We start from the raw sequence: 25,635 nt of genomic DNA, 5'->3' as shown, positions 1-25,635 counted from the left end.
TGTGGGATAGGATTCACAAGAAAGAAAGGTGTTCACAAATAATAAGTCAGGATGCCGTAGCTGGGGAGGAGCGGGGTGCTGGGGGGAGGGCGGTCTCCCTTCCCCCACGTTTTGAGCACGGGACAAGGTGGGACTTCTGAGCACAGCACAGACTTGAGCTTTCCCAGCATGAAGTGACAGTTCTGCTTCTGGTATCAGAGCCGTCGGTGGTCTCTTTTCTACAAAAAGTCTCTGGCCTCCGAGGATCTGATAGGCTCCAAAATAACAAACAAAAAGTTCCTTTCAATTGTATACATTGGGTGATTACGCTTACCCCTGGACCCCCTCTTCCGGGCTTGGATCCCAAAACGGCTCCTATTGATATCGGGACCTTCAGGGCTTAGTTTTTGTGCTTCTGAGGGCCTAATAGGTTCCAAAGATAATAACAAAACGTTTATTTTGGATTACACTTGAGGGGAGATGATTCTTCACCCCAGGGTCCCCCTGTTCTGGGCTCAGACCCCTCTCAAGTATCAGCCTCCCTCCTGTTTGGTTCACTCCAGCTTATATTGAAAAATAACTTCTCAAATTGCCTTTACATGTTGTTGGGGTGATGGCTTCTCACCTCTAGATCTCCCTCTTCTGGGCTCAGATCCTTTTTGAACGTTTGCCTCCCTCTTGTCGGGTTCACTGTGGCTTTTGCAAAGATTTTCTCCTTGGCATTCAACAATCATAATGTCTATTTAAACAGTGTCCCGTGGACCTCCCTGTGACGTGTTCACTTTTGGCAACACACTGTTTCTTGGGACTTCAGACTTTGCCCCTCTTTATTGGCATCCCTCCATCTGGTTCATTTTTGCCACTTGATATTTCCTTTTGCTTTCTATTGATGCAGGATTCACTTACCTTGCTTTCTCTTGATGCGAGATTCACTTCCCTTGCTTTCTCAACAGTTTGTCGGTCAAAGACTTTCGACTGTACAGGGATTTTGCTAGAACCCTGTATGACCACTTTCACCTTTCTAAGCGGCTCTCTTATGGCCTTCTGGTATCAGTAGTTTCACTCAACATGGGATTAAGCAGTCTATCGAGTGAGCACCCAGGTGGTGCTGATTCCCTCTGCAGCTGGTCTTCCCTTAACAATTTACGGTTCTTTGGACTTTTCTCAATGTGCCGCTTTGTGACTTTCTTTCAACAGAGTTCGGTTTCTTATCGGTACACCCCTCGACTCAGCGGCTGTGATGAACCGCTTGGCTTTCCTTGCATCTGGAGTCAAGGCCGGTACCATGGTAGCGGGCGTCTCCCTCGGTCCTGCTTATCAGCGTTGGTACGCTCCGTGTACCGTTGACATCTGCTGCAACACACCTGAGCTCTTGTCCGCGGCCTTACGATTCCTTCTGTGGAGGTCTTGCGGATCTGGGTTGGAAAGGGCAAGGTTGCTTCTCTACTCATCAGCCTTTAGATATTCGCCTTCTTTCTCCTTCTCTGGAACTGCCGTGCCTGGATAGCTGTCTTGTCATGCGGTCTGCCTTGTTCGTATTGTGCTCTTGGTGCTCCACCTTTTAATCCCTGTGGGGAAGGGAAAGGGCCATCAGGTGTGTGTGATCCTGGTCAATTGCCTGACTTTGGCAGACCCTGGTGTTGGGACATGTTGGTTAAACAGATTTGGTGTTTGTCGTCTTCCATGGTGTGCAAAGTGTGTTCGTGTCGGAGAAGGGGTGGGGGTAGAGTGTTTTGAGTATCCTACAGGGTAGGTCGGGGGGAAAAAGGTGTTACAAGAAGGGGATACTGCGTCTGACCCGTCTGTCCCACTTCCACTCCCCGAAGATACACCATCCAGGTGATCCTCCCTCACTTGTCCACCCCCAGGGACTGGATCCAATAACGATGGCCATGTCCTGGCCACCTGGATGCCAGACCCCGGAGGACTGGTCAGGGAGGCCCCTTCAGGTTTCTCACAGTATGCATTTGGGTGTCGTGTTGGATAAGACTGTTGTGATTCTCTCCATTGCTAAGATCTGCCAGACCTTGGTCCACAAGTAGGCAAAGACCCCCTCCCCCCAGCGTCTTCCAAAAGCAAGCCCTGTTACCTTGGTTGCGAGCAACAGTTGTGTGATTGGCTTCGCTCGCGGACCTGAAAGCAGGAGCGAACCCTCCGGGACGCCCCCCAGGAGAACGATCAAGGAGCTTAGCCCAACTTCAGTGCCAGTGATTTCCCTAATCTGCGCCAACACCTCCTTCCAATATATTTGTATCACCGGGCATGACCACTGCATATGTATCAGAATCACAACCGTAGTTTGAAATTTCAGGAGATATCTTGTGGAGCCTTACTGGTGTAAGATACCACCTGTCTTGATGGCCTCCTCTTTGATATGTGTACTTGAGTTTTTGTGTGTACGCTGCCAGATCCTATCCCAGGATTCTTAAGAAATATATTCCTGGCCGATGTTGCGCTCCATTTTAATCATGAATCGTGTAAGGGGGGGGGGGGGGGGGGAGTCCCCCCGCCCTCCTCTTCCGCCCGCCCCCCTTCCTGCTCCTCACAAGAGTCTGTATGAAAGGGAAACCCGCCCAAATCTCCTCCCCTCCTGCGCCACAATTTCCAACCCCCAGCGGGTGCAAACTGCCCCCCTTTTAATAGCTGGGTTTATGATGGTGTCTGATTTGCATGTATGGAAATCGCTCTGTTTCACCCAGGCCGAACTTTGTTTGAGTAAGGTTAAGGGTTCTCCCTCTTTAAATAGGTCCCCAAGTCTTAGTGCTGTGTATCTGTCCCATGCTGCAAACCCCCTCCTTAGCCATACCAGGATTGAACTCAGGATTATGTAGCTCTCATGCACGGCTGGATTGTCAGTAATCACCATACAAGTATCGTGAGCCCCCTCCTCACCTGAGGATTTAGTTGATTCTTCAGTTGTAAAGTCTTTCTTCTTCCTCCTTCTCGGAATGTCAGCTTCCTTCTTTCCTTTCCTCACTTTCTGGTAGAGATGGGGACGAGCTCCCGCGGAGGCCACTTTGCCTTTGAGGGCGGTTTGCCCGGCAGCGGGGACTCCAGGGAGCCCGCCCCCAATTCAGGGAAAAGCCGAGGCAAAAACCGTGGGGAGTTGTTGATGGTCATATGGAATCCAGATGACGTGACAATGTTTCGTATCCAAGTTGGTTGGTAAGTATAGTTGTGACAGCAAGTCCCAGCAAGCACCAGAGCTCAGTAGAAAGTAATAGGAGTGAAGACAAACGGGTATGAAAGATTCTGACCCAAGAGGAAGAGACCGGAGTGAGGTCTGTCTCAAGTCTCAAACACAGGAAGAAAGCAAAAGCCGGGGCTGCGGAGGGCGTGGCAAGAAGGGAGAGTGAGACCAGAATAGAGTCCGTCTCAGTGAGGGAAGGGAATCATAGATGCGTGGAGCGCGTGAGGTTGCTGAGGGAAAAGGCTAGGGGGTGAGAGTTAGCAGAAAGCACAAAAGGACAGGAGTGTAACCGGAGCATACACACCCAAGTGTAAACTAACCCGAACAGAAGGGTTGCAACGCAAAGCTCCGCGTCCTCAGCTGCGTGAAATTAGCTGCTGCCGGCGGCCATGTCGAAAATAACTAGACTGCTCGCCACGCTTTAGGAAAATACATGACGGCGAGTTCTGAGAGTGCTTCCTCGATCCCAGATCCTCCCGGGTCGGATCGTGACAGTAGCACCAGCGTGAGTTGGCCTGGCCCCTTTGTAATTCCCATCAGGTGGCACGCCCCATCCCCAGTGCCCCAGGGTGGTAGCTGTCGTGGGCAAGAGAAATGGGAGACCAGGTCGTCTAATGGGTTAACAATTCTTTGCTTTCAATGTCCTTCCAGTTCGGGTCTCTCATGGCCAATCTAACATAGAGGTGAGTTGCGCTGGCAGAAAATAATTTCACACTGATGGAACAATGAGCCCACCCAGACAGGGAGGTGACAACAGGACCTTCCTAGGGATTTGTGGGTGTCTCCCCGCCCAAACAAACTTAGTGATGGCTCTCTGGAGCTCTTCTTGGTCCTTAGCTGGCACACTCATGGGTAGCGCCTGGGAAGGATACAGGAGTATTGGTAGTGAGGTCATTTTTACTGGCCGGATTTTGCCCAGCCGGACATTTCTTGCTGGTCCCATCGTCCTAATTGCTCTTTCGAGCCTTTTAACAAACCCGCTATATTAGCTCCTGCCAATAGGTCATATGAGGCTTTGATTGTGACCCCTAAGTATGGGAGCTTGTCCGGTGACCAGTGATATGCCAACTGTTCCCAGAGAGACTATAGTCGCCTGGGTCTCAGTGATATTTAGGCCTCATTTTTTTTCTGGGTTAATACAGAACTAACACTTCCCCCAAATAAGTCTATGGTCTAAATCATTTCTGGCAACAATCCAAAGGGATTCGAGATAAGGCAAAGTACATCATCGCCATACAGCAGCAATTTCTGAGCAGTGTCCTGTCAGTTGACTCCCGAAATCCAGGGATTATTCCAGATGTGCTGGGCTAGGGGCTCCATTGCCAGGGCAAAAATAAGAGGTGAAAGCGGGCAGCCTTGCCTTCTCCCCTTTCTATTTGGCTTGGCTGGGACAGCTGTCTGACATTCATTTTGGCCATAAGAAATTGGGTACATTTTCGGGCCAAAATTTGAACACTGCAATAACATCTCTTTCTGATGTTTGTTAATCGGTTAGAATCACATGCTGTGCATATGGTCCGACATCGCAGAGTATTGCATCTCCCCTTTCGGGGACCGAAAGGGCACGTCGGCATAGGCGTGTCTGTCACACTATCCCCATCGTGATGTGTAGTGTACGCAAAATCCCTTGCTCGCCGAGGTCCCTTCGATTGTTTCCGCCCAGATAACTGGTGCTCATTGCGGAGCTCTTCATAAGAGACATTGTTTATCCTTGTTATACTGACTTTTGTCGGTTTATTTCCCTAAAGTTACTTTGGCGGTGCTTCAAGATACTACGACAAAGACTGCGGGAACTTTCGACGGCAGTGGACCCCGACGCCTAAGATCCGCTGGCAGCGTCATCCACGTGGCCGGGCCCTCTGGCCGGCCTACGCAATAGGGAGAGTGGGGTTGTCATATCTTTTGATCTTTTTTATTACCTTTCGCTATGGAAAGGACACCATTTAGGTTTTGCACCTTTTGCAGGGTCAGATACCCGTGGAAGGACGAGCACGATAAGTGCAATAATTGTCTACCCCTTGATCACGACGAAGCGCGGTGCGCGGCTTGTAGAATCCTTCAACCCAAAACTCTTAAGGAGCGCCACGTTAAGCGGTGGGCCGCCTCTGGCATGTCGCGGGCTGGATCTTCTCAATACCCCCCCCCCCACCGCCGCACCCGCCGAAAGTGACAGGGGGCACCAGTGATGACCAAGCAACCATACCGGATGCCATTGACCTTACGACAGACCCTCCTAGGTCTGTCATGCCCGTCCCCGACCCTTCCAGGCCTGTCGCAAGTCACGCTACAGGGATAACACCCAGCGACAGGGGCGTACATAAAACCCTCACCAAACGCACAACCCCTCCCACAATTTCGACAGGTTTGTCAAAGCTGGTGAAAGCGCCAACAGGACCACTGAAAATTTAGACGGTTTTCTCTGATCTTGCAGATCAACAGCCTTCCCCCGCATCCGCAGCAGCGTATTGCGACAGGGCCTTTGAAAATTAAGGGCGCTACTTCAAAATCACATTTGGCCGGCGAAGCGCGCTCATCCGACGCTCCGACGCCCCATAAGGCCCCAGTAGGACAAAAATCTACCATTGGGCCTTCTAGTCAAATCTGCCTCCTAGGCCTCCTCTCTACCGCTAGGCCTACGGCACGCCCCGATTCGCCGGACATCGCGGAGTATCGCAAGGATCACTTCGGCAGTGGGGTTGATGCCTAAGGAAGTGTCGAAACGCAAGAAAGTTCCGCAGACACATCTGAAGACGCGCCACAGCACCCAGATGCTCGTGAAGACTGAGGATAGTCAGGAGCCTTTATCTAGCGCTATTGCTAATAAATTTCGGCGCCAAAGGCAAGAAAATGAAGATTGTGCATGGGCCGCCTGGAAAGGATTGTCACTCTCAGAGCACCATACACCCAAGAGACCTCGTGAGGATCCTCTTTCTATGTCAATCATAAGATTTCCTGGAAATTTAGAATCTTCTCGGGACCATTTCATTTCTACCCACCCTGAGGGCGAAATACAAATGAACACATACCAAGATATCTATGATGAGGAAGAAGAGAATGCCTTCCTACAAGACTATACTGCAGATGACCAGACGAATGCCACTCACAACTGGGAGGACACTCATCTGGTTGATACGGAGCCATAGGCACACTCTGCTCACAATCAGGACACAGATGTCCTATGTGTGGACTCCCCTCCTTCCCCCCCGGCCCACCAAGCGTCACGAATAGACGATCAGATGGCCTTAAAAATGCAATCTTAAGGAAGGCAGCTGATCACTTGATGCCACCCAAGAATCCCTACCTGAACAAGATTTTGTTGAGGACATTCTTAAAGCCCCCCCCCCCCTGTTTTAAAGAACACTCTGGATACTGCGAAGACGGCAGGAAGATCCATGGCTCGGGGAACTCTGCTTAAACGGCTCGCTTGGCTCGAAAACTTGGGCTTCAAGCCGGAAACCCAAGCTGCTCTTATAAACAAACCTAACGAAGAATCTAATCTCTTTGGTAAAGGAGTCGACTATGCTTTGGAGACTGCCAAATAAGAGCATGCGACTCTTTTGTCCCTGCAACAGATCACACAAAAACTGTCCCCATTGAGGGGAAGCGGTTCCCGCCGGTCCTTTGGAGGCCAATCCCGTTACGCTCAAAACATCTACAACACGGGAGACCACTGGAACTCGAACCAAGCATCCAGCACCCCCGCCAACTATTCACCTAGGGGACAGCGACACGGTAAAGGCAGAGGCCCCAACTACAGGGGTACTGCAGCCTATGGTCAGAAATTACCTACGGATCCATGTCACCCCGGTCGGGGGGAGTGCTTAACATCTTTCCTTTCGGCATGGGAGGGGATTACTTCAGACCAGTGAGTTCTAAAGACGGTCGCTCACGGTTACTGCGTGGAATTCGCCCGACCTCCACAGTTCATACCGCCCAAAACAAAACGCCTGACGCCAGATCTGAAATTCCTAAAGCAAGAGGTGGAAGTACGTCTGGAAAAGAACGCCATAGAAGCCGTCCCTATTCTTCAGGTAAACAAAGGTATTTATTCAGTGTACTTCCTTGTACCCAAAAAGGACCTCACCATGCGCCCTGTACCAGATTTGCACCCAGCGAAGGAATTTGTCAAACCTCAAAAGTTTTGTATGGTAACTTTTCAGGAAGTAATTCCACTGTTGAAACAGGGGGATTACATGACAACATTGGATATGAAAGATGCATACTTTCATATTTCAATGTTGCCGGCGCACAGAAAATACTTAGTGCTTGTCCTCTATCATGAGCCTTATCAGTTCAAAGTACTCCCCTTCGGCATTACCTCGGCGCCAAGGGTGTTTACGAAAGTCTTGGCAGTGGCAGCAGCACACCTGCGCAGACTATCCGTCCCGTCTACCCTTACCTCAACGACTGTTTTACGAGACATGCCTAAGAAATATACAGAAGACAATAGACCTCCTTTTCAATCTAGAATTCTCCAACGAGAAGAAATCCAGCTTAGACCCCAGTCAAGCCAAAAGTCTTCCCCTCCAACGAGAGGGTTCAGAACATGTTTTCTCAGATCCCTCAATATGTAGCCAGTCGGGAAGTGACGGTACGCAAGGCAATGCGTTTGCTAGGTATGATGGCATCATGCATTTATTTAGTTCCCCACGCGCGGCTGCGCATGCGTTCCATGCAAGAGTGGCTCAACAGCCAGTGGTGTCAGGCCAGCGGACAATGGGAAGATCTGGTAGTTGTCTCGCCAGCCCTCATTCTCTCTGCAATGGTGGTCGAGGGAAGACCTTCACCACCCCTGCAGTGGAAGCCACTCTCACGACAGATGCATCTCTCACGGGGTGGAGGGGCTCACCTACTTCAGCTGACAGTGCATGGAGTGTGGTCCCCACAAGTAGCATCCAACCATATAAATCTGTTAGAGCTGTTAGCAGTATTCAAGGCACTAAGGCCTTTCAGACTCCACTATAAGGGAACACAGTTCTGGTCCTGTCCTGACAGACAGCACCACAGCCATGTATTACCTAAACAAACAAGGGGGCACACACTCTCCGGGGCTATCCAAGCTGTCCCAAAACATTTGGATGTGGGCTCTCAATCACAAGATGTTCCTGTTGTCCCAACACGTTCCAGGGGAACTCGATCTTCTGACGGACGTGCTCAGCAGAGATTTCCCACTGCCCTTAGAATACGAATGGCGTCTATACGAAGACCTCGTCTTCAATGTCTTCGCAGAATGGGGATTCCCAGAGATAGATCTGTTTGCTACTCAGGAGAACGCCCAATGCCAAGACTACACCTCCAGGTATCCCCAGAACCATTCCAAGGGGAACAGACTCTGGATAGCATGGTCAGGGAAATGTGCCTATGCTTTCCCCCTACCCCACCACCCCCACTCCTGACTCCCCTTCTCAACAAGATAGTGCACAAGATGCACCAGGAACCAGTTACCATGATTCTGGTGCCCCCTTGTGGGCCCGCCAACCCTGGTTCGCTCATCTAATGGAGATGTCCCTCCCCTCCACCCCCCACATAAATCGACCCTGCCCGTACAACATGTTCTCTCAGGACAGGGGAGGGTGGGAAGACCCCACACCCATGCCCACAAACTCTGAATTTAGCAGCCTGGCTCCTGAGGTCATAGTTTGGACACCTTCAGCTCCCTCAGAGATGCATGGACCTACTCGGGGAATCTAGGAAACCTAACATGCGCTATTGCTATTCCAGTAAATGGAAACGCTTTGTCATCTGGTGTAATACCAAGGGCTTCAATACCATTGATTGCTCACCCACACACATTGTGCTGTACCTAACCCATTTGTTAGACTCGGGACTGGTCTTCAATTCCCTAGTGGTTCATCTAGCTTCTCTCTCAGGCTACACTACGTCACAACAGAAAGTGTTGTGGTGGAAAATACCAGTTATTAAGGCTTTTATGGAAGGGGTTAAGAGAATCCATCCCCCCGTTTCTCACCCAGCTCCTGGATGGGATCTAAATGTGGTTTTAGCCAGACTCCTGGGATCTCCCTTTGAGCCAATGCATAAAGCAAGTCTAAAAGACCTTACTTACAAAACAGCCTTCCTAGTGGCTATCACTTCTATTAGAAGGGTTAACGAACTACAGGCCCTTTCTGTCCTAGACCCTTTTTGTTACAGTCCACAGGGATAAGGTGGTTCTGCGCACTCATCCCAGATTAGCGTCTAATTTAATTTCAAAGTTCCATGTGAACCAATCAATCGAAATACCCACTTTCTTCCAGAATCCCACTAGCATGACCGAAAGAAGCTTACACACACTAGATGTGCGCAGGGCAGTCATGTTCTTACCTGGAAAGAACAAATCCACTGAGGAAGACAACCCAGTTTTTCGTTTCAGTGGCAGCTGGCAGAGAAGTGGATCCTGTCTCTAAATCGGCTATCTCAAGGTGGATTGTCAAATGCATCACACTGTTATACTCTTGCTAAGAGAGAACTTCCCTTCAAGAGAACACGCTACTTTGGGCATGGGGGCTTCCATAGCATTCATTGCAAATGTTCCCCTCGAGTCCATTTGCAAAGCGGCAACCTGGAGTTCTGTACACACCTTTTCAAAACAATATTGCCTAGACACTCATTCTAGATCTGATTCTCAGGTGGGACAAGCAGTATTAAGACATCTTTTTCTCTACTGTTCCTTCTCATAACCCACCTCCAACTCCGGATACTGCTTGCTAGTCTATGCACAGCATGTGATTCTAAGCAGATTAACAAACATCAGAAGACATGCATTACTCACCGTAATAGCATTTCTGATGGTTGTATCTGCTTAGATTCACATGCGCCCTCCCTGCCTCCCCGCTGGCTTGGAAGGAACATATATGTCTTAATTTCTCTCTTCATGTACTCGCTCACAATAGCCTGGGGCTCCCACATGGCAGAAACAATACAATCGGAGGGACCTCGCGTGTGTGGGATTTTTGGTACACTACACGTCACGATAGGGATAGTGTAACAGACACGCCTATGGCGACGTCTTCTTTCGGTCCCCGAAAGACAAGATGCAATACTCTGCGGTTACCCCTGGATGCCGGACCATATGCACACCATGTGAATCTAGGCAGATAAAACCATCAGAAATGCCATTACGGTGAGTAATGCATGTTATATAGTTCCAGTCCATACTGCTGAACACCTTACGGTCGTCTAAAGACAAAAACACAAATTGCTCTGTGCTAGGACCTTCCCATAGATCTTTGCGTCCACATTTAGCAGTGCAATCAGGCCTGTATGCCGATTAGTTTGTTTTGGGCTTAAGAAAAAGTGTTTTGATGGATTTAGATATGGTGTGAGAAACTGCACCCGATACCAAGAAGCTGTTAAAGGATTGGTGAGCGGAGGAGCCACCAGCGGCACAAACATTTAGTAAAACTGCAAAGTAAAGCCATCAGGGCCCGGGATCTGGGAGGCCTTGAATAGCTTCCAATGCCTCTTACTCCGATATGTCCCTCTCCAGTGCCTACCTGTCTTCGGCGGAGAGCTTCAGGAGGCCTGACTTCTCTGTAAACCTCACCTTCAGACTCTGCACCCCAGGGACATTGGCTCCCCTCTTCCTAATATAGCCCCCAATTAGTGGTCATTTGGGGTCCTTTCAGGTGACCCTTCGCCCCTCGTCATCCCGCAGGACAGGGATATAATTGCGCTGAGAGCGCTTACAGAGCTTTGCCACCAGAAGCCTGTTAGCTTTATTGCTTTTCTCATACTAGAACTGCCGGGCTGAGAGCAGCACCTGGGCCACAGTATCCGTTAGATGGGACTTCAAATTCCTTTTGGGCTGCCCAAACCTCCCTCTGAGAACTGCTCATATTTGCTCACTTGTGGAGATCTCTCTCTCCCTCTCCCTCTCTCCCCCTTCCCTTTCTGGGCCCTCATAAATGCAACAGATTGACTGATAATGGTGCATCCTAGGACTGCTTTTGCAGAGTCCCAGGCTGTTCTGGGATCCATTCCCCCAATATCGTTCTTCTGAAACAGTTGTTGAGGGTGTCTGTGTTCTTTGCTCACCACATCTCTTAATATGAAATCATTCCGGCACCATGGCTTTAGTTGGCGATGCAGCACAACCCCCAAATCCAATGAGACCCATACTGCGGCCTGATCGGAAAGAACCCTTTAGAGGATCCCATATTAAGTAACCATCTGGATAAGGGAGCTGGAGACCAGGACCATGTCGAGCCTTCAAAACCCCCGGTGAACTGGGGAATAAAACGTATAGTCCCTCATCTTTGGGTATAAGAATCTCAAGGTCTCTATTAGTGCCTCAAAAAAAGCTTCCTGACCTGTGTTCGGGGCATATAAGGAAGCCAGGGACACCCTTTGGTCATGTAGTTTAGTGTTTAGGAATAGGAACCTACCTCCCGGATCTTTCAATGTTCCCAGGACCCTCAGTGGGGTCTTTCTTGATTAATATATTGACCTCCCTGTAAAGACTGGCGGGGGGGGGGGGTCTGTACTCCTGCTCTCTATATGGTAGAGCAGAGGCACAGAGTACCCCAGCCAAGATTCTCTATTGGTGGTAGCAATGGCTGAGAAATCGGGGCCTAGCTTCTCAGGAGGTGATGCAGGCTTGTTCTTAATTATAGTGTAGTCCACAAGCACCCACAAAGGAATGTCCGCACACTATTAGTTAAAACAGTCTTTATATAATTAATGTTCACGGTTATGTACAATATCACGATAACTCACTTTGTACTGTTATCTACAATGGCAAATCTATACAGTTCTATTTGGTACCACAATCACTATTCAATTTCTTTAAAATGCATCAACTGTACGCTTGAATGTCACAGAAATCAGTTTGTAAAGGAAACCAACAATAGATATACGAGGAAAGCAGTTGGTTAGAACAATTCGCAGAATACTGGCCCCTACCATTAGACACAGTTCTGTGTGGAGACGCTCCCCCCCTCCCCCCCTCCCCCCCAACCTGGGCAACCTGTAGAATAAAGATATAGCACATGCCCAGTCCATATATTGTTCACAAGAGCCTTTCCAATAGTTCAGCAACCCCAAAGTACCTGGTGTTGGAGAGTTCCACGTCGGGAAATCCACGGGTCGTCGAACGTCTGGCGATGAACAGGGTGAACTTCGGCGGTGAAGTGGCAGCTTCGTTCCTAGCGGTGCTCTCCGACGACTGACCGCAGACGTCCTGCAAGGAAGAGGCGTGAGGGGCACCTCGATGTCGATAGTTCAGGACCGCAAAGAGTTTAAAGAACTGTGGCCCAGCAAGGGCGTCGCATCGTTGGCGTCTCTGTGGTCTTTAGGAGGTGGGAAACCCCCCGGCGGAAGCTCCTCGGCGCGTCGACGGCCTCGACTTTCTCCGGCGGAACAAAGTGATCGACGATGCAAACGAGAGCTTCCTTGGATCAAATGTTCTTAGGCAACTGGAGCACTGTGGCTCTGGTCAGCGACGGTGGACAGTGCCGGAAAACAGTCTGGGCGCTTCTCCTTGGGATTCCGCGGCAGTCCCCGTCTTCGGTCGGCAGCCTTTCGTAGGTATATTTACCAGGGAGCTTTGGCAAAGATCAGCTGGTGCACGATGGTCCCTCGTAGCTCGGGGAGAGGTCTCCTTACCAGGTCCTCTCTTGGATCAGTTCTTGGAGACACAACCGCTTTCAGATTGGCAAAGTAGAGCAACAGCAATTATTCTCTTCCAGCAGGGCTTCAAGGTCAAGCTTCAGTTTCAACTCCAGTTTCTCTAAAGCTCCTGAACGATTTCTAGCAGTGAGAGGCCTCCAGATATACTGTTGATCTCCCATTCATTCTGCTGGGTCACACTCGGGCAACCAATCACTCAGAAGGGCATTCAGGCAGTCCGTCAGCCAATCAGGCGCACTGTGCATTCATGCCATTCTTCTCCTTCCAGACACTCGTAACACAGAATGTGGATTCGGACAAGTACCACGCCATTCAGCACTACACACTGCATTCATACCGGTTTCGGATAGGGCTGTCTCAGTCATTGTGTCAAACACCAGATACCAGACATCCACAACAAGAAGTGTATGTTCGGTACACACTCCATTCACCCAGGTGTACCCCCAACATAAGTTCGTTGGGAAGGCTCGAGCCAGTCTGGTCGGCACTTCCCCACACTACCATATGTGGAACTTCCACCCAACAGCCAGTCAGGGGGAAGGGACAGAGTCTGGGCTTCCCAGGACTTCGGGAAAATCAAGGTAACAGGCGATGGAAGGCAAGATGCCACAGGAGCCATCTTGTTTCCATCAGGAATCTACCGATTCCAATGACGGGGGCTGGGCATCCCAAAATGGAGGACGCTCAGGGTACCTGTCATTTCAGCACGGAGCTGCCACCAGCCCGTACCCTGCTCTGTGGGCCCCCCATAGGTGCCTAAAAACCTACACTAGGGGCACAGGGTTGCACCTCCACCCATGGGTGCCATAAGGGTATTCCATGGGTCTGTACACCAAACCAAAAGAGAGGGCTGCACTGCCAGGAGTCCCACATATACTCCTGCGCGGAAAACGCGACAGAACACACGATGCAGTGAAGGACAAGGATACGGAGGCCCTGTCCCTTCGGTGCATTTCCAGCATCACACTCCCCTATTCTTAAAGCAGCTTGATGCAAAGTAGTCCTATTTGAAAAGTTTTATGAACCATGCGTACCTCGTTGAGTTTCCTGGAGAGAGGCTCAATCAGTTAAGAGAGACTCCAGCCTCTGGAGAATGGCTTAACGTTTAATCTGGGAATTCAATCCCTGTTCATTTAAAGTTACACAGGAGGGATCAGTGGTGTCCCCATTTCTGTCACCATTCCGTATGGGCATCTATGCTGGGGTATGCTAATAGACAACATAGTAGGGTGTGTGGGAGCCAGGCCACTTAAGGCAGTTCGAATGGCCTGCTGATCTGTGCACATAACTCTGGAAGCATATAGCCCGTCTGAACACCAAAGGTGCATGGCTGTTAAGATGATTCCCCACAAATGAACCCCTGCGCCCTCCCCAACCCTCCAAATAACCAAAACAAAGAAAAAGAAAGGAAAAACCCATCAGCCCAAACCCCTCTTGTACAAACTCAACATTGGGCGTTGTGCAGAGACAGCCTCCCTGCGTGTTACCCCAACTATAACCAGATGCCCGCGAAAGCACGACCATGCTAAATGACTCGTAACTCGGAAAGGGAACTCGCTCAAAACTATAGCCCTATTAGCGCCCCTCCTTGGCTTCATTTGTCATTCCCCGAGGTTCCATTTCCCTCCCGAAAGTTCACCCAAGAAAAGTAAAATCAATAATCCCACTGCAGTTCCTTTCCCTTCAGCTGTATTCTGGTTGTTGCCAAGCTTTCTTTTCAGTGGACCCTTTCAGGTCCCGAGTACCTCTCAGCAGATTGTCAGGTCGGCCTAGTTCTCCATCAGTCCCCTCTGTAGCGGTAGTGGCCCCCTCGGGTGCAGGAACTCGCCTTTTACCTTCCGCCAGCTTGAGGAACCCCTCGGCCTCCTTTTCCGTGCATGACACAACCCTCCCTTGATGCTGTTAGGGCGAATTCTCTGTAAAGGCTAATTTCCCAAACCTAGTGAGTCCCCCAGCAGCTTTGCTGGATTTCTGGGGTTCATTTTTTCTCTCCTGCTAAGAGTGAGATTGTTTTGCTCCCACTCTTAGACATGATTTGAGGTGTTCCTTTATCTTTCCATGTGTTTTATGGGCCAGGGGGGTCTTTTACTCCATAGGGTCTCATGTGTTTTTTTATGTGGGTTACACAGCACCCTCTGTGCCGTAACCCAGGGGTGTCGTAGCGACCCCTCAACATAGACTCCATACCCTGGGACTGACTACTGTCTCCCAGGGCATGTAAAGTCACCATTGGCTTTGCTAGTCCCAAATTATGAACAGAAACCAGAACAAACCATCTTATTGTGGATGTACTGGTCGGGGCAATTCGATTGCCCCGGGGTCTGTTAGTCGAGGGGGCACGTCTCCGTCCCCCCTGATCGAGTTTTGGCTGGTGGCAGTGGAAACTACTTTTTATATTCGACCGCAAATATTTTCCTATGGGATTTTCCCATTGTTCGAGGCTACCAACTTTAATTATTTAATTCTCATAGCCTCGAACATACCGCCGGTTTATTTAATTAATATTCTCCGGTTGCTATTTTTTGCCAGAACTCAATTCTAAAATGGCGTTTGTGTTCTCTTCTGTGACTCCAACCCAAGTCGAGCCTTTTGTTCCACTTTTTGGCGGGCTTCTCCACAGAAGCCTCCAAAAGTGGTGCCACTCTGTCTGGGTACCACAGGGGGTGTAGGAGGGGGTTTAGACACCCTGGACTGAGTTACCTTGGTAACTCAAGTCGCACTCTTGTGTGACTGGCCCAAGTGGTGAGCCGGCCGGCTCACCACTTAGCATGTTTCATTGACAGCTAGGCTGAATGAATGGGGGTGTGCTGCATAAAAGCAGGGCTTTGGGGACTGGAACTTCAGACGTCGCCACTGGACCTAAAGAATCCGAGGAGGGAGAAGCTGAGCCGGCCTGCAACGACGACACCACCGGTGGAGCCCTGCTGAACCGTTTCACCACTTTTCCCAACGACAGAGGAGCTCTCCAGCCCGGAGAGTCTTCTTCTTTCGACTGGTGGGGATAACCAGTCTACCTTCTTTTCGCCTTCCTGGAGCATCTCGTGGCCGCCTTGCCTGTGCCAAGCACCCCAGCAACCGGGATACCACGTTTTCACCAATACTGCGAACCGAAAGAGTAGTACCTTTGTACCGGAGAACTACGCGGCTGGTTTCTTCCCTGGCAGTGCAATGACCTTCATCTTTCCTCCACGACAAGATCTTCTCTTCCTCTGGACGACGCTGCGTCTTGCACCTGCTGCCAGGAACAACTGCCCCCGCTGGAGGATCCTCTCCATTTTAGGTACCGTGTTCCGCCTGGCTTCCCTTGCAACCGATTGAATGGGGTGTATTAAATCCTCGTCTCTCGAACCTGGGTTAGCCTGGGACACCTTAGCTAACTTTTCTGAACTAAACCTTTTTCGAACTACCTCCACAAACTTAGAAGACTCTGTGTAACTGTCTGACCTTGGGCCTCTCCCGCCTGGCTCCCTTGAAAGTGGGCCTGGCACCTAAACTTCCTTGCTCACCAGTAGACTGTGCCTTCCTAACCTGCTGTGGTTCTTTAAAAAGTGTTTTGTGTGTGCGCTTCCATAATTCTGCTTTTCCCTCCCTTTTTATTTAACTTGTTGGAGTGCCATCGAACGTTAAGCGCTCACCTCTGTCTGGAAATAAGTGGTGTTAATTATTACTTGTCTAACAAGTAATCAGGGATGTATATATGATAATAGTTATTGTGTTTTGAACTTATCTTACCAATTTAGTGCTAGTGTGTTTTATAAGTGTGTGTTAAATAAATAATTATATACTTTTACACCCAAGCTCTGGTCAGTGTTTGCTTGTGCTACTGTATTTCTGTACCTATTTTGTATGCTCTGGATACTGCCTAACTCTTCTTGAGGGAAGTCTGACTGCTCAGCTTCAGGTACCAAGTGAATCTGTGTGGTACAGACTGCTACCAAGTGGGTTTACTGCCAAACACCTGTAGTCTTAAATCTTTTGCAGTGGTCCCTAAGGGAACTGCACAGGTTTCTGCCTAACAGATGCTCTAAGAGTAACTTGAAGGGGATTCCCCAGTTGTAGCTTGTCTCCTGTTCCTGTAACCATGCTGTGAGGGAGCCAAGTTTCCTTCTTTTGGCCAGGGTCCCTGGGGAAATGTCTTGGAACAGATGGATGTGGACCCGGCAAAAGTGAAGGTGGCCCTCGCTGCGGGCAGGATACGGTCTTTCTGCTTGAAAAAATGGTCCCTAGTCAGTACATCAGGGAGGAGATTGCACCAAATCTGGGTGGACAAGTACGCTCTGTGCATCCTGTCTAGTGTTGGTTCTTTGGATCGTTCTGAGGCCAGGAGCTTACGGAAGAGGGCTTTCACGTTGTTGCTGAGATCCTGATCTTTCACCTGACTGGCGACCCCCCTGGATCCAGACATTGTTACGGTTCTCCATATCTTCCAGTCTGCACCAGAGATGTTCCATCTGCTCCTCAACTGTGAGGAGGTTGTTGCTGGGGTTCTTGCACCTGCTTGCAATGTGCTGTTTCCAGGCATCTAGGTTCGCTAGGGCTCCAGAGTTCTAGATCTCTTGTTTAAGCTCTGCAAGAAGGAGTTTCAGGTCGCGCAATGGTGGAAAGCAATGCTTCTCTTTAGAAGCCTGTGTGGCCAGCATTGTTTTAATGTCCCCCTTGTTTAGGCTTCGCTGGGGTTTTCGCCATGGTTTTGACGCAGGGTGACTCTGCGCCTAGCCGAGTGAATGCTGCTGTGGTGCTGTAGTGTTGGACCTCTTGTGGGTTGCTGAGTCTGCTGTTGTAGCTGCCGCTGTGTTTGCGACTATGCTTGTGCTTTGGCTGTGACTATAGCCGCGGTGTTAGTTACTAAGGCTGTAGCTGCTGTGGCCCTAGAGCGTGGGGCCGCTCTATAGGCTCCTGGCGGCACCCATTCCTCCTACCTCACTGAAGGCCCAAGGGGGTGCTAAACCCCTTTGCCGCTGCACTACATCCGAGGCCCCAACTCGGGTCTCCAGAGGGTCCCAACGCTTGTTAAAATCAGCCGGGGGCGTTGGCGCCGATAGTTCCTGGGTCCTCCGTAGTTTTTACTCTGTTCTGTGCCCCCCCCCCCCCCGTGTAGGGAGTGGTAGCAAGGATTGCCACACCACCAGGATTCAGGGCCGTCCCACTCACACTGCCAACTCACCTGGCTCACCGTCACGGGAGGAGCAGCAATGCGGCTATCTTTTTCTCCACCGGGTCGTTCCGCTGGGACAATAGGGAGCCTCCAGCAGACGGAGAAGCAGCGCAGGCGACTGCTGCGCGACTTGATCTCTGAGAAGACGCGGCTGCCATTTTAATCCAGGTCGAGATTTTGCGGCCCTGCTCTTTTCTCAAAGTCTCTGCCGCAGTTCTTATTTACAACCCGACCCCTGGGTGCAGTCAAACTCTCTCGTTATTCAGCATCTATTGGATCCGCAGGGTTAGCTTCTCCTGGAGCTCACGTGGTACCCGTCTTGACGGTCCGGCGCTTGCCCATGCTCCCCATGTTCACATTTTCAATAGGACATGCAGCAAATCGGGTTCTGAAACCTTAGTTTAAAACACAGATACTACTGTTACTGCTTTTGTATATGGCTCATAGTCCATTGATATTGTCTCTCATGTTTCCCAGTTTCTGGAGGTCCATAGTCTGATATTGAATAAAACGTCAGTGAGAAGAAGGTGCACCGAACCGAAGGCATGTAATGATGTAACGCTTGAAAAGTTAGAAAGGTCTATTCAAAAGGCATATACTGCAGACACAGGCACAAACTGCTTTGGATCGCATATAAAGGTGCATTTTAAAAGACACGGACGATGAATGCAAAGGCATAAAAGGTGTATCAAATTTATAGATGGCATACAAAGTCCTAGACGGTGCCTTTAATAGGCATGGGAGGCATAACAGTGCATTCAAAGGCAGAACAACTATATATATAAGGTATGTGAGGGGTAAAATGGCAATGAGGTGCTTTCGAAGGCTTTGGAGGCATGAAGTGTCAGAAATGTGCGATGAGGCGCATAAACGGACATTACGATGCTTAAGAGGTACTTGGGCCTGGACAGCAGGAAAAGGCATAAAGGGTGCATCGAGAGTCCTAGAAGACATTGGGTACATTAAAGGGAATACAGGGCATAAAAGGTACATTAAAGGTGTCGAAGGCATAAAAGGCAATCATTTATTCTTACTTTTCATTGGTTTACAATAAAACCTTTCATATACAAATTATCAAATTCCAAATACACATCAATTGGCTCTTAATTATAAATTGGGTAAAAGCACAGTGAATCTGTTACAAAAGGAACTTAGATTTGTAATTGATGAACTTTGTGTCCTGCATTAGACAAGTCTTCTGATGGTATGTACAAAGAATTTGAAATAACATGCCCTACGCAGAAGAGTGTCTTCACACGTAATGCATACATGTTTTAAAGTTTTTACTGTATTTCTGTCGCCACGTAATCGACAAGTATAGTGGCAACTGAGTACTCCCGTTTTCTTCAGCATGGGGTCTGGCATGGATTCACATGCTCATGAATATTCCCCGTCGTTAGGCTGGGAATCCTCGGTAAAGAAAAAACCAGTATCAGTTTAGTTTCTGATCTGTCTTTCGTAGTAATAACCAATCACTGGTCTCTGCGTCATACTGACCACAGCCAATGACTGCCCTCTACCTAAGCACCGCCTCTGGCAGCCATCTTCAGATTTTTACCGCACGTTCATGTGTTGGGATCCTCGTGCTATTGCTCTCGAGCGTTAGTGCTATTTTTTCACGTTTTTTTTTTTTCGGTCAAAAGAGCCTCAAGCTCCACCGACTCTCCATCCGATCAACGGGGACCCGTGTCGGATTCGTCTGCGCCCCTCAAGGGTGAAGATTTCGTCGAGCTACGTTTTTGGAGGACTCCAGAAGCTTCTCAGGCCCGGACATGGCCCAGGAGAAGGGAAGCTCGACGCCCGGAAAGCTGTTCAGGGTCTGCCCTGGATGCCAGCTGCAGAACGTCTTTAAGGAGGACGAACACTCCTTTTGTCTCTACTGCTTACATGAGGACAAGACGCACGTGGAGAAGGACTGTGCGTTTTGCGGCAATATGTCGGAGCGGACCATGAAGGACCGCCATCAACGCCTCGCCAACTGGCTGGAAGGGAAGAGCCCGTCAGGCGAGAAAAAGAGGAAGAAATCCGAGCGGTCTTCTAAGACCTTTGAGGACGCCCCGGCGACGGGGGTCCAACACAAGGCCAAGCACCGCGAGTCCGCTGGCACCGGGAGCGCCGAACGGTCCGGCTCTACGGGCGCCAGGCAGGGCGCACCCTCCCCGGCACCTTCAGCCAACCGACAACACCACCACCATGTTTTACATCAGGAAACAGGGCGGAACCAGGTCCCCAGCACTGTCCAAGGAGGCGCAGGACCTGTGACATTGGGCCGTCGCCCAAAGGATGTTTCTGGTGCCGTTTCATCTGGCAGGGATAAAAAACACCATCGCCGACTCACTCAGCAGGGAGCTGCGCTCGTGCCACGAGTGGGAACTACGGCAGGATCTAGTGGATCGCCTCTTCCGACGATGGGGCACACCCCAGATCGACCTGTTCGCGACGGCGACGAACTCCAAGTGCAGGAGGTTCGCCAGCAGGTTTCCCCAGGCGAGGAGCATGGGCGATGCCTTCTCGTTCCCGTGGGAGGGCCTGTTCCTCTACGCGTTCCCTCCTTTGCCACTGCTAATCCGGCTCGTCAACCAGCTCAAGAGGTCACGGTGCAGGATGATCCTCGTCGCACCTGCGTGGCCGAGGCAGATATGGTTCCCGGACCTTCTGGACTTGTCAGCGTCCCCGCCAATCAAGCTGCCGGTGGACGCGGATCTACTCTCCAGGGAAGGAGGCGCCATCCTCCACCACGACCCGAAATCGCTGAACTTGCAGGCCTGGCTCCTGCAGCGCTAGAGTTTGGAGGATACGACATACCGGCCGACTGCAGAGAGGTTCTTGCAAAGGCCAGGGCGTCCTCGACTCTTAAATGCTACGGACACAAATGGAAGAGGTTCTCTGTCTGGTGCCACGCACAGAAGATTAACCCTCTACGGATTACGGCTCCCCAGGTACTGCCGTATCTGCTGACGCTGGCCAAAGCTGGACTGGCACACGCGTCCATCAAGATTCATCTTGCTGCGATCTCCCGATACACCAGAACCACGGGCCGGACGTCCTTGTGGTCTCATCGTCTGGTGAAAGAGTTCATGAAGGGACTGTTCAGATCGTTCCTGCCGGTGAAGGCTCCGGCCCCGGCGTGGGAGCTCAACGTGGTGCTGACCAAGCTCATGGGACCTCCGTTCGAGCCTCTGCACTCGGCCCCGTTGAAGTTTCTGTCGTGGAAAACAGCGTTTCTTGTGGCCATCACCTCCGCACGACGGGTGGGAGAGATCCAGGCCCTTTCCTGCAAGGCCCCGTACTTGACTTTTCACGACACAAGGGTAGTGCTCAGGACGCACCCCTCCTTCATGCCCAAGGTACCGTCGGACTTCCATCTCAACGAACCCTTGGTGTTGCCTGTGTTCTTCCCGTCGCCTTCGTCGCCGGCTGAGAGGACTTTGCACTCGCTGGATGTGGCTAGAGCGCTGAAGTTCTACGTGGACCGCACAAAGTGTTTTCGGAAGACGTCACAACTCTTTGTGAACTTTGGACCTGTCAATCAGGGGAAGGCTCTCTCGAAGGCTTCCATTTCCAGATGGCTCTCCGGCTGTATCATGTACTGACATCGGTTGGCGAACCGACCGCTGCCTGGCCGTCCGAGAGCCCATTCCACCAGAGCGATCGCAGCTACCACGGCGTTCCTTTCTGGTGTGCCCCTGCTGGACATATGCAGGGCTGCTACGTGGAGGTCGACGCACACCTTCACGAAAATCTACTGCGTCGATCGGGATTCCAGGGAGGAGTCCAGGGTCGGCCAAGCAGTGCTGCGCAACCTGTTCGCCTGAGGTGAGCCTGGTGAGGAGGTAAGATGCTTAATGTTGAGTTTGATGTAATGCTTAATGTTGAGCCTTTGCCACCTCCCGTGGTTGTGCATGTGTGTACTGCTATGTATTCTTTATTCATGAGCATGTGAATCCATGCCAGACCCCATGCTGGAGAAGGAACAAGTTACTTACCTGTAACTGTTGTTCTCCAGCATGGGTCTGGCATGGATTCACATGCGAACCCTCCCGCCTACCCCTCTGCGGCTCTTCACTTGGTCATACTGCCACTTCACGTGCTTCCAAATCTGAAGATGGCTGCCAGAGGCGGTGCTTAGGTAGAGCGCAGTCATTGGCTGTGGTTAGTATGACACAGAGACCAGTGATTGGTTATTACTACGAAAGACAGATCAGAAACGAAACTGATACTGGTTTTTTCTTTACCGAGGATTCCCAGCCTGACGACGGGGAATGTTCATGAGCATGTGAATCCATGCCAGACCCATGCTGGAGAACAACAGTTACAGGTAAGTAACTTGTTCCTTCACTCCAATCATTTCATGAGCACATGAGTAAAATCTAAATTTCATAAACAATCTGGATACCCTTTTACCAGAACATTTTCAAATATATCTTTTTGTGTATCCAAAAATGGGGAGCCTGGCAGAAACTGTCATACGGAGCTGGCTGTGAACTGGGATTTGGCACCAGTCTCTTACAAATAACTTTTTGTAATTTAGTAGACATGTCAAAGGATATAAAAAGACCTTTATTAATAGTTTGAGCATGTGGACAGCATTGCTGGTGTACTGTTCTTAAAATAGCACAAAAGGACTATTTTTAATTTTGTAATAGAATGTTCATACTTTGCTCTATATTCTGCTTTGACCGTCTAAATAAAAGTTTTTAATTTTCTGCCATATACTACCACACAGTCCAGTGGGCTAACACTTTTTCTTTATAGATTTTTTTTTTTATAACGAACAGATGTGTAGCCACTAAAATTCGTATCAATACACTTGATATTGGTCATTAAGGCTTGTACCTTGTTTTTAAGAACTACTTTAAGATGTTCAGATTTGAAGGTGTTTACATAAATAGGTGATCTCTACCTCTAAAAGACCACCATCGAAGGTCTAGTTAAATTTAGGATTTAACTTCTATGTAAAACACATTTTGTATTCATCTATGTTAATTTCTAATTGGTTAGACTTAACTTAGTTACAGATTGAATTTAGGTGACGCTGAAGACCACTTGGCGTGTGGTCGGTGACGACAGTCTGCTGCATGTGCAGTGTAGCGTAGTCTAAATTCTCCTTACTTAGCTGGGCCATTTTGAATCTCTCCTAACAATACTGGTAGGTCTGGCAAGTCTAAATTGAACTAGCAGGGATCCATAACGCGTGTGTGTGTGTGTGTGTATATATATGTATGTGTGTATATATATATATTTCTGAGGCTTGTGGAATCTGCTTAGATCACATGCTGTGCATAGGCCGACATCTAGTGGAAGCTGCGGAGTATTACAGTTTGTTTTTCGAAAGTCGAAAATGGGCGTCGACACAGGCGTGCCAGTAATACTATCCCTAGTGTGACGGCCACTGTACCCAAGATCCCTCACGCGTCTAGGATCCTCAGATTGTTTTTTTCCGCCATACTGGTCGGAAGCATCTTGCGGAGTTCCCTGGCCTTAGCCCTACTTTTGCTGTTATTATAATTATAATTCTCCAGCATGGGGTCTGGCATGGATTCACATGCTCATGAATATTCCCCGTCGTCAGGCTGGGAATCCTCGGTAAAGAAAAAACCAGTATCAGTTTCGTTTCTGATCTGTCTTTCGTAGTAATAACCAATCACTGGTCTCTGCGTCATACTGACCACAGCCAATGACTGCCCTCTACCTAAGCCCCGCCTTTGGCAGCCATCTTCAGATTTTTACCGCACGTTCATGTGTTGGGATCCTCGTGCTATTGCTCTCGAGCGTTAGTGCTTTTTTCGCGCTTTTTCACAAAAAAACTTCGATTCTTTCGGTCAAAAGAGCCTCAAGCTCCACCGATCCTACATCCGATCAACGGGGACCCGTGTCGGATTCATCTGTGCCCCTCAAGGGTGAAGATTTCGTCGAGCTACGCTTCGGAGGACTCCAGAAGCTTCTCAGGCCCGGTCTCGGAGATGGCCCAGGAGAAGGGAAGCTCGACGCCCGGAAAGCTGTTCAGGGTCTGCCCTGGATGCCAGCTGCAGAACGTCTTCAAGGAGGACGAACACTCTTTCTGCCTTTACTGCCTTCATGAGGACAAGACGCACGTGGAGAAGGACTGTGCGTTTTGCGGCAACATGTCGGAACGGACCATGAAGGACCGCCATCAACGTCTCGCCAACTGGCTGGAGGGTAAGAGCCCGTCTGGCGAGAAGAAGAAATCCGAGCGGTCTTCTAAGACCTTTGAGGGCGCCCCGGCGACGGGGGCCCAACATAAGGCCAAGCACCGCGAGTCCGCTGGCACCGGGAGCGCCGAACGGTCGGGCTCTACGGGCGCCAGGCAGGGCGCACCCTCCCCGGCACCATCAACCACGAGCCAACGCTCTGGGTCGGGTAAGAGGAAGGCCGAGCACCCGGCGAAGCTCCTGGAGAGGCCCCGGTCGAGCTCTAAGGCAGAGGAGGAGCGTGGCAGTGCCCCCTCCCTCAAGGATAAGGCGGTGAGCGCACCTAAGGTGGTGAAGGCCTTGATCCATCCGACCAAGCCCTCTATCGAAACGGTCGCGGCGGCCCTGGCTCAGCCTGTGGTGGCTACACCAGTGGTGGCGACCTCAGGGCCCAGAATCTCCCTGCCTCCGCGGAGGGAGTCTTCCTTTGTGCCCATCGATAGGACCCCCGTGAAACCCTCCGTGGGGAAGAAGGGGGGGCAGGGCGTCGTCGTAGATTCGGCCTCAACCTCAGAAGAGGAGCTGATCGAGGTCTTAAGCCACGGCCTAGGCGTGGAAGAAGGCCAGCCCGCCGGAATGGACCCCGACGCAGGTGACGACGACGACATCGTCGAGGATACCGACGGGGCCCCTGCTCGCCCGTCGGATTCCCCTCTGCCAGCGCCGCAAGACAACTCGGCGGCCATTTTGTTGGCCATACAGTCCTTATGCTCCGAGATAAGGACGAGGCTACCGTTACCGACGGAGGAACCTCTCCCGTCGGGGGATCCAGAACCGGGACCTTCTGGTGTTCCCCCTACCAAGAAAAGAAGGATCCATCCACCACCTCCTTTTCAACCGTCGCGCCCCGTCCAGCCCTCCTCCCCGTCCACCCGAGGGGATGATACGGGGACTGACACGGCAGCGACGGGTACGGACGACGAGGCATACGACGAGGATTTTCCGTCGTCGCCTCCCACCAGGGCTTCTCCGCCCGACGAGATCGGATCTTTCCACTCCATGATCTCCAGGGCTTCTGAGCTTTTCCAACTCTGCCCTGAGGATAAGAAAAAGGAAGGCTTCCTTTATCAGCGGCGCGAGGCCAAGAGGAAGACGGTCCTCGCAGTGCCTCTGTTGGACGACATTTGGGATGAGGGCCTTTCCCTCCTCAAGAACCCTTCCACGACGCCAGCTAGAAGAGACCGGTACGAGAAAAAGTACCGGGTCCCGGACACGGCCCCCCTATGCCTCCGGGCGCAGCCTACCCCGGACTCCGTCGTCTCCGCGGCAGCCAGGAAGAAAGCGGGGGGGGGGGGTGCGGCCTCCACATCAACTTCCCCGCCGGACGGCGAGGGAAAGAAATTGGATGCTATGGGACGTAGAGTCATCTCGTCGGCAGCGACGACGATTAAAGCGGCCAACGCCTTGGCTATCGTGGCCCGCTACGACAGGGAGCTCTGGTACAAGATAGCTCCCCTGCTGGATTTTCTGCC

At 50.7% G+C, this 25,635-nt stretch overlaps 1 protein-coding gene across 1 annotated transcript in view; it reads left to right on the top strand.

Annotated features, from left to right (window-relative positions):
• LOC138580896 (interferon-induced very large GTPase 1-like) overlaps positions 1-25,635 on the top strand; it is a 640,286-nt gene that overhangs the window by 205,466 nt on the left and 409,185 nt on the right. The gene's annotated exons all lie outside the window — the stretch shown is intronic.

This window comes from Ambystoma mexicanum, chromosome 3p (genome assembly GCF_040938575.1).
Source record: "Ambystoma mexicanum isolate Mex_15411 chromosome 3p, UKY_AmexF1_1, whole genome shotgun sequence".
NCBI lineage: Eukaryota > Metazoa > Chordata > Amphibia > Caudata > Ambystomatidae > Ambystoma > Ambystoma mexicanum.
Note: the sequence above shows the minus strand (reverse complement) of the source record. Positions and strands in the feature narration are given on the sequence as shown.